The 13,045-nt window shown below is 38.9% G+C and overlaps 1 protein-coding gene and 2 pseudogenes across 1 annotated transcript in view; 2 read left to right on the top strand and 1 right to left on the bottom strand.

Annotated features, from left to right (window-relative positions):
- The window catches only part of CYP7A1 (cytochrome P450 family 7 subfamily A member 1), a 37,030-nt gene extending 23,985 nt beyond the window's left edge, over nucleotides 1-13,045 (bottom strand). Inside the window, exon 1 of the mRNA XM_077876875.1 lies at nucleotides 12,927-13,045. The gene's annotated coding sequence lies outside the window, so the exon portion shown is untranslated. The remainder of the gene's footprint in view (nucleotides 1-12,926) is intronic.
- LOC144300236 (ATP synthase F(0) complex subunit g, mitochondrial pseudogene) lies at nucleotides 4,828-5,584 on the top strand (annotated as a pseudogene).
- On the top strand, nucleotides 11,325-12,842 carry LOC144300615 (argininosuccinate lyase pseudogene; annotated as a pseudogene).

Genomic DNA, 13,045 nt, shown 5'->3' with positions numbered 1-13,045 from the left:
GGTGCTATTAAGTAAGCAATGAGGGAAAGATGAACTGATCATTTAGCAAATACTTATTTCATGCATCCATTCATATTAACTTAGCACCTACTTTGTGCAAGGCACTTCTTAGGTGCTGAAGATACAGAGGTAGATAAGACACGCTAAGTCTCTGGCCTCAGGGGGATGCTGCCAATCATCAGGAGAACAAAGCCACTGTTTGATTTCTGATAAAGAAAGCATTATCTCTATTACCACAGAAGGTCAGGCCACGCATTAGTGTTCTGTGCCGAGAGATGTTCACAGGCTTGCCTCATTTGCTCCACTTGCCAGAAATAGGAGATGGACACTGTTGTCTCCCTTTGTAGATGACTCTATGCTACAAAGCTCTGGCTCCATGCCCCTGTGCAATACCTGTTCTGCTGCACTGTATCATAGGGAGAAGTCCTTTCTTTTAAGTTAAAGGCAGGCCCAAGGACCTAGAATCAAAAAGGCTAAGTGCTATCTTGCTTTTTTCATGGGTCTCACCTTAATCAGAACTTTCTGGAGCTTAATCCAGGAAGAGCAACTGGACAGTGAAAGAAGAGAAGCAATGAGTCACTGGACTCATTGGGCCCAACCAACCTAGCCAGGGAGGTAAGAGAGCTCAGGAAGAGAGAGAAAGCAGAGTGTAGCCAGAGAAGGAGGAAACTGATGCTTTTCCCATTTCTTTCCCCCTACTTTTTACTTGTTATGATTATGAATATTCATGTCAAGTTTTTGTATGAACTTGTTGGAAATTTCCTGGGTAGATAGCTAAGATTGGATTTCCTAGGTCATGTGGTACCTCCATATCTAACTTTTTGAACTACAAAACTGGCTTCCAAATGGCTGTATCATTTTACACTTCCAGTAGCAATGTACCAATTTTTCCATGTCCTGGTCAATACTTATTATTGTCTGTCTTTTTTGAGTATAGGGATCCTAGGGGGTGTGAAGTAATATCTCATTATGGTTTTGATTTGCATTTCCTTAGTAACTAATGATGTTGAGCATCTGTTTTTTTTTTTTTTTTTTGAGCATCTTTTTATGTGCTTATTGGCTCTTATTAATCTTCCTTGGAGAATGTCATTCAAATCTTTTGCTCATTTTTTAACTCAGTTATTTGTCTTTTTATTGTTAGCTATTAGAATTCCTGCCATAATCTGGATACTCTACCTTTATCAGATATTATTTTAAAATATTTCCTCCCATCGTGTAGCTTGTCTTATCAGTTTCTTGATAAGGTGTTTGGGTGCACAAAGTTTTTAAATTCTTTTTTAAAGATTTTACCTATTTATTCATGAGAGACACAGAGAGAGAAGCAGAGACATAGGCAGGGGGAGAAGCCTGATGTGGGACTCGATCCCAGGACCCCAGGATCACAACCTAAGCCAAAGGTAGATGCTCAACTGCTGAGCCACCCAGATTCCCCCCAAGGTTTTTATTTTTGATGAAGTCCAATTTATCTATTTTTGTGTTGGTTACTTATACTGCTGGTGTTGTATCTAAGAAACATGGCCTAATTTAAGCTCATGAGGACATAACACCTGTTTTCTCCTAAGGGTTTTATAATTCTATCTCTTATATTTGTATCTTTGACTCATTTTGTGTTAATTTTTGTATATGGTGTTAGGCACAGAGTCCAACTTTGCTCTTTTTTGCATGTGGACATCCAATTGTTCCAGCACAATTTATGGGAAAGAATGTTTATTCTCGTGGAAATCTCTTGGTACTCTTGTTGAAAACTCTTTAACCATACATATAAGGGTTTATTTCTGGACTCTCAACCCTATATTCCATTGATCTATGTGTTTGTCTTGGTGCCAGAACCTTAGAGTCTTAATTATTTTAGGCACATAGTAAGTTTTGAAATTGAGGAGAATGAATTATCCCACTTCACTCTTTTTTCAAGATCGTTTTGGATATTCTGGATCTCTTACATTTCCACAAGAATTTGAGAATAAGGTTGTAAATTTCTACAAAAAAAATGTAGTTGGGATTTTAATAGGGATTACATTTATTCTGTAGAACAATTTGGAGAGTATTGTCATCTTAACAATATTAAAGTCTTTCAATCCATGAAATGGGTAAAAGTGCCTTCCCACTTTTAGGTCCCTAATTTCCTTTGATGATGTTTTGTAAATGTTAGTATACAAATCTTGCACGCTTTTGTTGTTGTTCAATTTATTCTTGTTATTTTATTCCTACTGGTGCAGTTGTACAGGAGGTTGTTTTCTTAATTTCACTTACAGATTGTTCATTGCTAGTGTATGGAAATAAACTAATTTGGAGATGTTGATTTTGCATTCTATAACTTTGCTGAACTTGTTTATTCTAAAAAAAAATTTATGGATTCTTTAGGATTTTCAATATAAAAGATCATGTCTTCTGAAAATGGAGGTCGTTTTTCTTTCAAACATGTATGTCTTTTATTTGCCCAAGTGCCCTGGATGTAATTTCTAATAGTGTTGAACAGAAGTGGTAAGAGCAGATGTCCTTGTCTTGTTCCATATCTTTGAGGAAAAGCTTTTAGCTTTTCACCATTAAGTATGATATTAGCTGTGGTTTTTCATAGGTACTTTTTATTGTGTTGAGGCAGTATCCTATTTCTAGGGGTTTTTAAAAATGATTTTATCATGAAAGGGTGTTAGACTTTTGTTAAACACTCTTTCTACATCTATTGAAATAATCACGTCATTTTTGTCCTTATTGTATTTATGGTATATTTCATTGATTAATTTTCATATGTTGAACCATCCTTGCATTGCTAGGATAAATCACATTTGTCAAAAATGTTTATGCTTTTTATATGTTGCTATATTCAGTTTGCTAGTATTTTGTTAAGGACCTTTGCATCTATATTTTTAAAGAATACTGGCCTGTAGTTCATTTTACCTGTAATATCTTTATCTGATGTTGGGATCAGATAATACTGGATTCACAGAATGAACAAGGAAGTGATCCCTCCTCTTCTAATTGTTGGAGAATTTGTGAAGAGTTCATGTTATTTCTTGCTTAAATGTTTGGTAAAATGCACCAGTGAAGCTATCTGGTTTTGGGATTTTCTTTGTAGGAATTTAAAAAAATTTTAATGTCAGTCTTTTTTCTTGTTATAGGTCTATTTAGACTTTTTTATTCTTCTTGGGTTACTTTTGATAATCTGTGTTTTTCTGGGAATATCCATTTAATCTGGGTTATCTAATTTGTTTGTATACAATTGCTCTTAGCATTCCCTTATTTCTTTTCTCCTTTTTATTTCTGTAATGTTGGTAGTAATGTCCCCTCATGTATTCTTCATTTTAGAATTTGAGTCTTCTCTCTTTTTTTGTAAAGCTAGATAAAGTTTTATCAATTTCATTAATCTTTTCAAAGAACTAACTTTTGGTTTTGTTGATTGTCTATTGCTTTTCCATTCTCTATTTTATTCATTTCTGTTCTGATTTTTATTATTTCCTTCCTGCTGCTTGCTTTGTGTTTATCCTGCTTTTACTTTTCTAAGTTCTTAAGCTGAGAGTTTAGGTTATTTATTTGAGACCTTTTTAAAAACATGTTGTAAGTTTCTAAGCACTGCTTTTAGTGCATCAATTTTTGACATATTGTGGTTTTAATTTCACTCATCTCAAAGTATTTTCTACTTTCCTTTGTGTTTTCTTCTTTGATCTATTGGTTATTTAGAAGCATATTATTTAATTTTTATACATTTGTGAAGTCCGCAAATTTCTTTCAGTTATTGAATACTAATTTCATTCCATCATGAATAGAGAATATATGTTACATAATTTCAATCTTTTAAATTTATTAAGACTTATTTTATGGTCTAATGGATATCTGTCAAAACAATGTTCCACTTATACTTAAGACTTTGTTTTCTGCTGTTATTGTGTGGATGTTCTGAATATGTCTATTGACTCTAGTTTGTTTATAATATTGTTCAAGTTTTCTAGTTTCCTTTTGGCTTCTTATCTATTTGTTATTGGAAATTAAGTATTGAAGCCTCTATCACTGTTGAATTGGCTATTTCTCCCTTAAATTCTGTCAGTTTCACTTCATATATTTTAGAACTCTATTGTTAGGTGAGTATATATTTATAATTGTTATAATTTCTTGATGAATTGATTCTTTTATCATTCTAGAATGTCTCTAGCAATAATGTCCTCTTACACTTGCTTGATTTTTCTCCTATTAATGTGCATTTTTAGGAAATATTAAATATGTTCCAACCATAGCACAAACCAGAAAGTAATATGAAAATAATTTAAATATTGTTTTAGAGTTCATTATTTTTTTTCCTAGTGTAAAATACATTCCTGATAGAAATCTGGCTCAGTGCCATGTTCAAAGTAGTTAATGCTCATATTGCTCTCTAGTGGACAGCCACGTACACTGACTCTTTCTCTGTAGTGAAGGAAACCAGAAGAACCATGGAACCATGGAACCATGGACTAGAGCTTAGAAAGTAATGTATGAATCCAACCTACAGAAATACAGCCAGTCTCCCACCCCACATTTTTGAGCCAGCAAAACCTGGACTTGGGGAAGCCTCCATTTTGTTGTTATAAGCCAAGGCCCTTGGATTTACAAAAGAAAACAGTAGGACCAGTAGGGGCAGTGTAACCAAAACAAGTTGAGTTCAGTCCTTTGATGAGTCACAGAAACTATACCAGGTGAGTTGTCACACAAAGGAAAATTTATTTGCAAAACATAAAGACATCATGGGGACTTCCAAAGCTGTGACTCTCCAAGCAATCGCAAATGGCTTTATTTTGTTTAGGTTTAGGATGAATATTTGTTTTAATTTTATTTATTTATGTTTTTGAGAGAGAACACACAGCTGTGCACATATAAGAGCCGAGGGTGGTGGGGGGCAGAAGTAGAGGAAGAGAGAATTCTAAGCAGGCTCCATGCTCAGCAGGAGCCCAATGTGGAACTTGATCCCACAACCCTGAGTTCATGACCTGAGCTGAAACCCAGTCAGAATCCTAATGGGACATTCAGCGGCCATCTGAGGAGATGGAACTACCATCCTGGAACCATGGCCCAGTTCATCTGTAACCTCGCCAAGAAAGCTCTGGCGCTGATGAATGCTGCTGTGACTTACTCGAAGCCTCCATTGGCCACATTTTGGCACTGTGCCAGGGTTGAGCTGATTCCTCCAGCCTCTGCTGAGATCCCTACAGCTATTCAGAGATTGAAAAAAATAGTCAAGAGTACTCAAACTGGTAGCTTCAAACAGCTCACAGTTAAGGAAGCTCTGCTGAATGGTTTGGTGTCCACCAAGGTGTGGATGTGTTTTTACTTCAGCGAGATCATAGGCAAGCATGGCATCATTGGCTATAATGTTTGAAGGCCAATCTTTCTATCAACATCTCTTTTTATGTGGCTTGTTATTTGGGTGTTCTTGGACCATGTGTGATCAGACTGGTATTTGAATAAAATATGATAATGTATCAAAATCAGTGTTTTCTCTGTCAGATACTACATGGAAGGATCACAGTTTCTCTTGATAATAAGATGGATTGTCTTTTTGCTATAATACATTGATACGGCTCTCAGAGCATATCTTTTGCATAGCCTAAAATCGGAAAGGATGTATATGAATATACCAACCTGGGAAATACATTTATAAGAATAACATTCTAATTTGAAAATTTGAAATATATGAAAAATTTCTTTTATTTCAGGAATAGTCAGGGGAAAGGTCTTGGGAAAACTAGGATTTGCTACAGTAGGAAAAATAGCAATACCATGTGCCAAAGTGATATGGTTAAATCATGTCTGTGATATAAAGAATAAAATTTCAGTGGTTTCTTTTTGTTAGAATCAGAGATAGACCTTTTTGATAACACCCACATTTATAAATGTTAGAGTACTTGGTGGTATTCTAAGTAAGTATGACATCTTTAGCACCAGGACAGAGCTACTGAGAGCCACAGTAAATCTAATTTTGATGTGTGTTATATTATTAATCTATTCAATTTTATGGTTTTTAGAACCCATCTTTGCAAAAATAAAATACCTTATGGATATTAAATAGTTATAAATTTAATATCCTCCATGGTTCTGAAGAGTACATTATATTCTGAAATAAATAGAAATGCTTGCTAAAAAAAAAAAGAAGAAGAAGCCTAATGGACTGAGCTACCTAGGCGCCCCTATGATGAATATTCAGATAGGGAAGTCTTGTCATCATATGTAGAGGTGGGCATAAGGTCATGCATGTGCCTTAAAGGAACATGCCCATACATACATTATATGTTATGTAAATGAGGCCAGTGGTCCTCCTCGGGTGGAGATACTAATATTATAATGAGGTAAAGGTAATTGTTGATCATTCCAGAGGTCATTCTAAGGCCCCTCTGTGGAGGCACAAGGGGTTTAGCTCAAACTGGTCTGGGCGGTCTGGGCTGGGTGGAGGTCTTGTCAGGGCAGTTGCTACCACCTGAGGAGTGGTTTTGCTTTCAGCTGCCCTGAGTTAAGAGATAAGCTGGAAAGAAAAGCTTAAGAAAAAACATAGGACAAAGGTCAGTGAGTATAAGCAAGTGGGCAGTAAAGGTCAGGTGTTGGGGTCTAGCTGGTGACAGCAGGACCCTGGAGAAGCTCCAAACCCAGAGATCCTAGGATAAGTCCATTTGAGTTTTCCTAACATGTGGACAATAAAGAGAAACCTAGCAGTGGGTCAGATAGCCAGTTGCCTGACTCATACTGACCAAATGGTTGTTTTGCCAGGCTATGGTATTAGGTCTATATATAATGCTTTTCCTCCTCTGATTACCTTCAAGATTTCTTTGACTTTGGTTCTTAAGAGTTTGACAACGCTGTTTTTAAGATTTTTGTTTTATTTAATATATTTTTGGCTTGTCTTCCTTCGTTGACTTTGGAAAATTCTTGGCCTTGTCTCTTCAAATATTCTTTTCTCCCCTCTCACTCTCTTCTTCTGGGACTCCAATTACATGTGTGTTAGTTCATTATCACATAGTTGTTCCATTCCTCTCCTCCTACTTCTTCTTCTTTCTCCTTGTGTTTCAGTTGTATGATTCCAATGGACTTATTTTCAATTGCACTGAATCTTCTGTAGTTTATAGGCTGTTCATAAGCTTATTGAAGAAATTCTTCATCTCTGACCTCACGGTGGTTTTTTTTTTTTTTTTTTTTTTCTAGCATTTCCACTTGATTATTTGATAGTTTTCATCTTTTTTAAATATAATACCCTATCTGTTATTGCCCACTGTCCATTTTTTTCATTAGATCTTTTAATATTTTAATCATAATTCTTTTCAATTCTCTCTGATTGTTCATCTCCTCTTAGTCTGGATCTTTTGAATTCTTTATTCCTTGAAGAGGGATTGACTTTTCTTACTTTTGTAGAAGCTATCTGTGATGAGATTTAAATTCATCTATGTTTGCTAGTGGGAAATAAAAACTCACCAGGAGAGCAGGGAGACTTTACTGGCAACTCTGATCCGATTGGATGTATCTGGTCAAGAGCCGAGTCTGTTAGAACATATGACTGAGGCAGAAAGGGCATCTGAAAGCAGGCCTCCGCATAAGGCAGCCAACCTTTCACAAAAATAACTAAGTATGTGAATATAAAAATTCACATAAAAAGCCAGAAAATAAAATATCAAATCTAAGATACCCCAGCCTGCACAGGGATTCAAACAGCACAGCAGGGATACATCTGACTCTATGGAACAATGTTTGTTTGTTTGCTTGCTTTTTAACTATAGATTTCAATTTTTAAGACAGGTTTAGATTTACCAAAGAAATGAGCAGAAAGTAAAGAGTTCATATATGCCCCCTCCCAGTTTCCATTATTATTATTATTATTATTATTATTATTATTATTATTATTATCTTGCATTGATGTGGTATGTTTGTTGTAGTTTATAAACCAATAATTACATTATTAACTAAGTCCTTGGTTCACATTGGGATTCATCCCTTGTGCTGTACAGTTTTATGAGTTTTGATGAATGCATAATGTCATATAGCCACCATTACAACATCATATAGAATAATTTCCTTGCTCCACCAATTTATTCATTACTTCTTCCCTGACAAACCCCTCTCAACCACTGATCTTTTTACTGCCTCTACAGTTTGTCTTTTCCAGAATGTCATAGAGTTGGAATCATACAGCATGTAGCCTTTTGAGATTGGCTTCTTTCACTTACAATATATGTATAAGATTCCTCTGTGTCTTTGCTTGGCCTGATAGCTCATGTCTCTTTATATTGCTGAATGATATTCCAGTGTATGGTTGTTGTAATGGTTAGTTTTACATGTCAATTTGACTGGGCCATGGAGGGGAGGTGGTGGAGAGGGTGGGGTAGATGTTAGGTTAAATATTATTCTGGGTATGTCAGTGAGGGTGTTTCTGGATGAGATTAACATTTGAATCAACAGACTGAGTAAAGCAGATGGCCTTCCCCAACGTGGGCAGTCCTCATCCAGTCCACTGAATGCCAGAATAGAACAAAAGGCTGAGCCAGAGAGAATTCACTGACTTTGCCTGAGGTTCTTCAAGCTGGGACTTCAGTCCTTCCTTGCCTTAGGACCAGGAATGGAACTTAAATCATCAGCTGTCCTCCTCAGGCCTTTGGACTACAGATCTTCAGACTTTTCAGTCCCAGACATATATTATATATTCAAGATAAGAACAAAGCAGCCCAAACAGAAAGCCAGACTAGCTCATACTTCTCCATATGGGGCAACCTGGAAACCAAATATTTATAAGGCCAGATGGGAGCAGGACAAGAGCTAAGGGCAAATGACAAGCAGTGCCCCCTCCCTTGGGACTTGTAAAACATTGCACCTAGGACGTGTTCTACTTTCATTTCCAGATACATAATCAATGTTTTTTCCAAAAGTCCAGCTTAGTGCCTAGAACACAGAAATGATAAAGCTGGGAAGAATTTGAGATGTGTGTGTGGAGCTGAGGTGCATGGTGTTGCAGAATGCAATGGGAGAACCCTTAATTCACAGGGTGAAATGTGAGCCAGAAACTTACTGTTTTATTATTGTTATTGTTTACTTACTGAATCCCTAGGGGAGTGTACTTGTAGAAACAGATTATATGTAGAAATGTCAAGAACAATGAAGAAACACTGCATACCCATTATCCCACCACCCACACTTGACTATTCTTAGCTTGAAATTTAAATGTCATCATTAATTTACTCAATTTGTTGGAAATGTTATTTATTTGAAAGAACTGAACATTGCTAAGGTAATTTTCTCCTCTTTTGTTTTTTTTAATAAATGGGAAAGGGAGTTTTAAATCCCAGTTTAAAATTCTTATAAAACGTTAAGCTAAAACACCAAGGTCTTGGGTGAGTTTGTATTTATAAATAGTCATAAGCAGCTAAGAATTGGAGTTATATAAAACATTTATACTTCTTTTTTTCTCACAGTGGTAGATAAAGGTGGAAGATAGAGAGCCAGAAGGCAAAAGAAAGATAATCATAGTTTTACTTGGCAATCAGCTGACTAACCCTTCAGGTTTTAGTTAGGTTCTTAAAGAAGATTTTAAGTAGATGAAATATTTTCCAAGTACATGCCAGTGCTTTATAACACAGTACTCCCTTCCCTAGCTTGAGGTACAGTTATGCCAATAGCACTTTTATGTCTCCAACTGATTGCTTAAGTACCCACCCATGTAAATTAGAAGGACATCTATTACCTCTTATAAACTCTTCTCATCAAGAAAACATAAGAACCCAAAGGGCCCACTTAATCCAAAGGGGTCAGTCTTGTTCCCAAACACTGCAAAGAGAGACAAGCACAAAATCCCATCTGTTCACCAGTAGATTCTAGTTTTAAAATATTGTTGCTACACATTATGGCACTATTAAAAATTGGCTCCTACTGATAACACCAAATGCTGACAGCAATGTGGAGTAACAGGATCTCTTAATTCATCTCTGGTGGGAATGGTATAGTCATTTTGGAAGACCATTTGACAATTGATCACAAAATATAAACTACCATACAATTCAGTAATCATGTTCCGGGTGTTTTCTCAAATGAGCTGAAAACTTATGTCCATACGGAAACCTGCACACAAATATTTATAGCAGCTTTATTCATGATTACCAAAAATTGGGAACAACCAAGATGTCTTTCACTGAGTGAATAAATAAACCAACTGTGGTACATCTGTATTAGGGTTCTCTAGAAAAATATAAGTAATAGAATATATATATATATATATATATATATATATCTTTTAATGTCAAATTCTTCAATCTTTTAAAAAATATGCTGTGCTATTTGCATTTTGGTTAAATGAATCTATCCTATCCCAATGTCATAAAGGTATGTCTATGTCGGTATTTCCTTTATATTTTCTTCTGAAAGTTTTAATATTTTGGGCAGCGAGTTTTGTCTGCCTTAAATACTACTATATTCCAAATGTCAAGAGTGCTGGCCCAACAAAGGTAGAAAATATTTGTTAAAAGAGTGAAAGGAGGGGCCCCACCTGAGTATCTCAGGGAGTTAAGCATCTGCTTTTGGCTCAGGTTATGATCCCAGTGTGGTCTGGCCAATGTTGGGCTCCCTGCTCAGTGGGGAGTCTGCTTCTCCCTCTCCCTCTGACCCTCCCCCTACTTGTGGACTTGCTCTCTCTCTCAAATAAATAAACAAAATCTTTAGAAAGAAAAAAGAGTGAAAGGAGAGGAAATGTTCAGGAGAAAACAAAGTAAGAATGGAAAATCAGAATGGTGAAGAGGAAATGGAATTTGTTTGATTTGTGCAGGGTAGAGCACTGCCTCAAGGCACACCTTTCCACACTTATTGATCGGAAATCAATGAGTGTCTATTTAGGACATGATAAATTCTTGTATCTGGATATTATCCAAGACAAAGTAAAGAAGATAGCTGCTGTCTGACTCAGCTGCAAGATCAAATCAGGAAATAATAGCATACAAAGCCGGGGCTGTCACGCACAGGGGGCTTCACCCAGCTGCTTAGACTTCACCAATTATGAGTTCTAAACTGGCTACTAATTTGACAATGTGTCTACTCTGTTGTTAGGTGTGTTTAATGAATACCTTGTGGCCTCTTTATATTGCATTTTCTTATTGTACAGCGTTAGATAATACTTCTATTTTGGCTGTAAGTTGATAAAGATAATCTAAGTTTTAAGCTAGTGGATGTTATTTGTGGCTCTCATAAATTTTAATCCAAACATCAAATTCTCCTCTTGAGGTACTCTATTTTCCTTCAGCTGATGAGGAGATACTTTCCATAGCCTCACAGGCTCTGGCCTTTGAAGTGGTATTGATTATGACATTAATTGCTTTCATTAAACCCACATACAGGACGCTCGGCGCGGCCCGGAGGACCCGGACTACCGAGGCTCCTGGACGACGAGGAACCGCCCAGCATGGCATCGGAGAGTGGGAAGCTGTGGGGAGGCCGGTTTGTGGGCGCAGTGGACCCCGTCATGGAGAAGTTCAACTCATCCATCGCCTATGACCGGGCCCTGTGGGAGGTGGACGTGCAGGGCAGCAAGGCCTACAGCCGTGGCCTGCAGAAGGCGGGGCTCCTCACCAGGGAGGAGATGGACCAGATACTCCATGCACTGGACAAGGTGGCTGAGGAGTGGGCTCAGGGCACCTTCAAAGTAAACCCCAGTGATGAAGATATTCACACGGCCAACGAGCGGCGCCTGAAGGAGCTCATCGGCGAAACAGCAGGGAAGCTGCACACGGGCCGGAGTCGGAATGACCAGGTGGTCACAGACCTCAGGCTCTGGATGCGACAGGACTGCTCTAGACTTTCCGCCCTCCTCTGGGAGCTCATCAGAACCATGGTGGACCGGGCAGAGGCGGAACATGACGTCCTCTTTCCAGGGTATACACACCTGCAAAGGGCTCAGCCCATTCGCTGGAGCCACTGGATTCTGAGCCATGCTGTGGCACTGACCAGAGACTCTGAGAGACTGCTAGAGGTACAGAAGCGGATCAATGTCCTACCCCTGGGGAGTGGGGCCATTGCGGGCAACCCTTTGGGTGTGGACCGGGAGCTACTCCAAGCAGAACTGAACTTTGGGGCCATCACTCTCAACAGCATGGATGCCACCAGTGAGCGAGACTTTGTGGCTGAGTTCCTGTTCTGGGCTTCGCTGTGCATGACCCACCTCAGCAGGATGGCCGAGGATCTTATCCTCTATGGCACCAAGGAATTCAGCTTTGTGCAGCTCTCAGATGCCTACAGCACCGGAAGCAGCTTGATGCCCCAGAAGAAAAACCCAGACAGCCTGGAGCTGATACGGAGCAAGGCAGGGCGAGTGTTTGGACGGTGTGCTGGGCTCCTGATGACGCTCAAGGGACTTCCAAGCACTTACAACAAGGACTTGCAGGAGGACAAGGAGGCTGTATTTGAAGTGTCAGACACCATGAGCGCCGTCCTCCAAGTGGCCACTGGTGTCATCTCTACACTGCAGATTCACCGTGAGAACATGGCACGGGCTCTTAGTCCTGACATGCTGGCCACCGACCTCGCCTACTACCTGGTCCGCAAAGGGATGCCGTTCCGCCAGGCCCATGAGGCCTCAGGGAGAGCTGTGTTCCTGGCCGAGACCAAGGGGGTGGCCCTCAACCAGCTGTCGCTAAAGGAGCTACAGACCATCAGCCCCCTGTTCTCTGGCGACGTGAGCCGCGTGTGGGATTATGGCCACAGTGTGGAGCAGCACACCACCCTGGGGGGCACAGCGCGCTCCAGCGTCGACTGGCAGATCGGCCAGGTGCGAGCACTGCTGCGGGCCCAGCGGGCCTAGAGCCCTCCCCACCCCGCTTCTCAATAAAGCTGGCTCAAGAGGAAAAAAAAAAAAAAAAAAACCCACATACATTGTCCCTTGAACCAATGTAAGAATTGTCTAATATTGTCCCAGAGAGTAACAGTACAGTATGGCACCCATGTACCTTGGGCTAAGAACAAAGACAGATATTTTTCAGAAGCTGCAGTGACAGAAACCAGGGTTCCAGAACTGAGCCAGTGAAATCTCCTGTAGGATTGGCATTGTAGAAAGGGAGGATATGAA

This window comes from Canis aureus, chromosome 28 (assembly GCF_053574225.1).
Source record: "Canis aureus isolate CA01 chromosome 28, VMU_Caureus_v.1.0, whole genome shotgun sequence".
Taxonomy (NCBI): Eukaryota; Metazoa; Chordata; class Mammalia; order Carnivora; family Canidae; genus Canis; species Canis aureus.
This window is presented reverse-complemented; position numbering and strand designations above follow the sequence as displayed.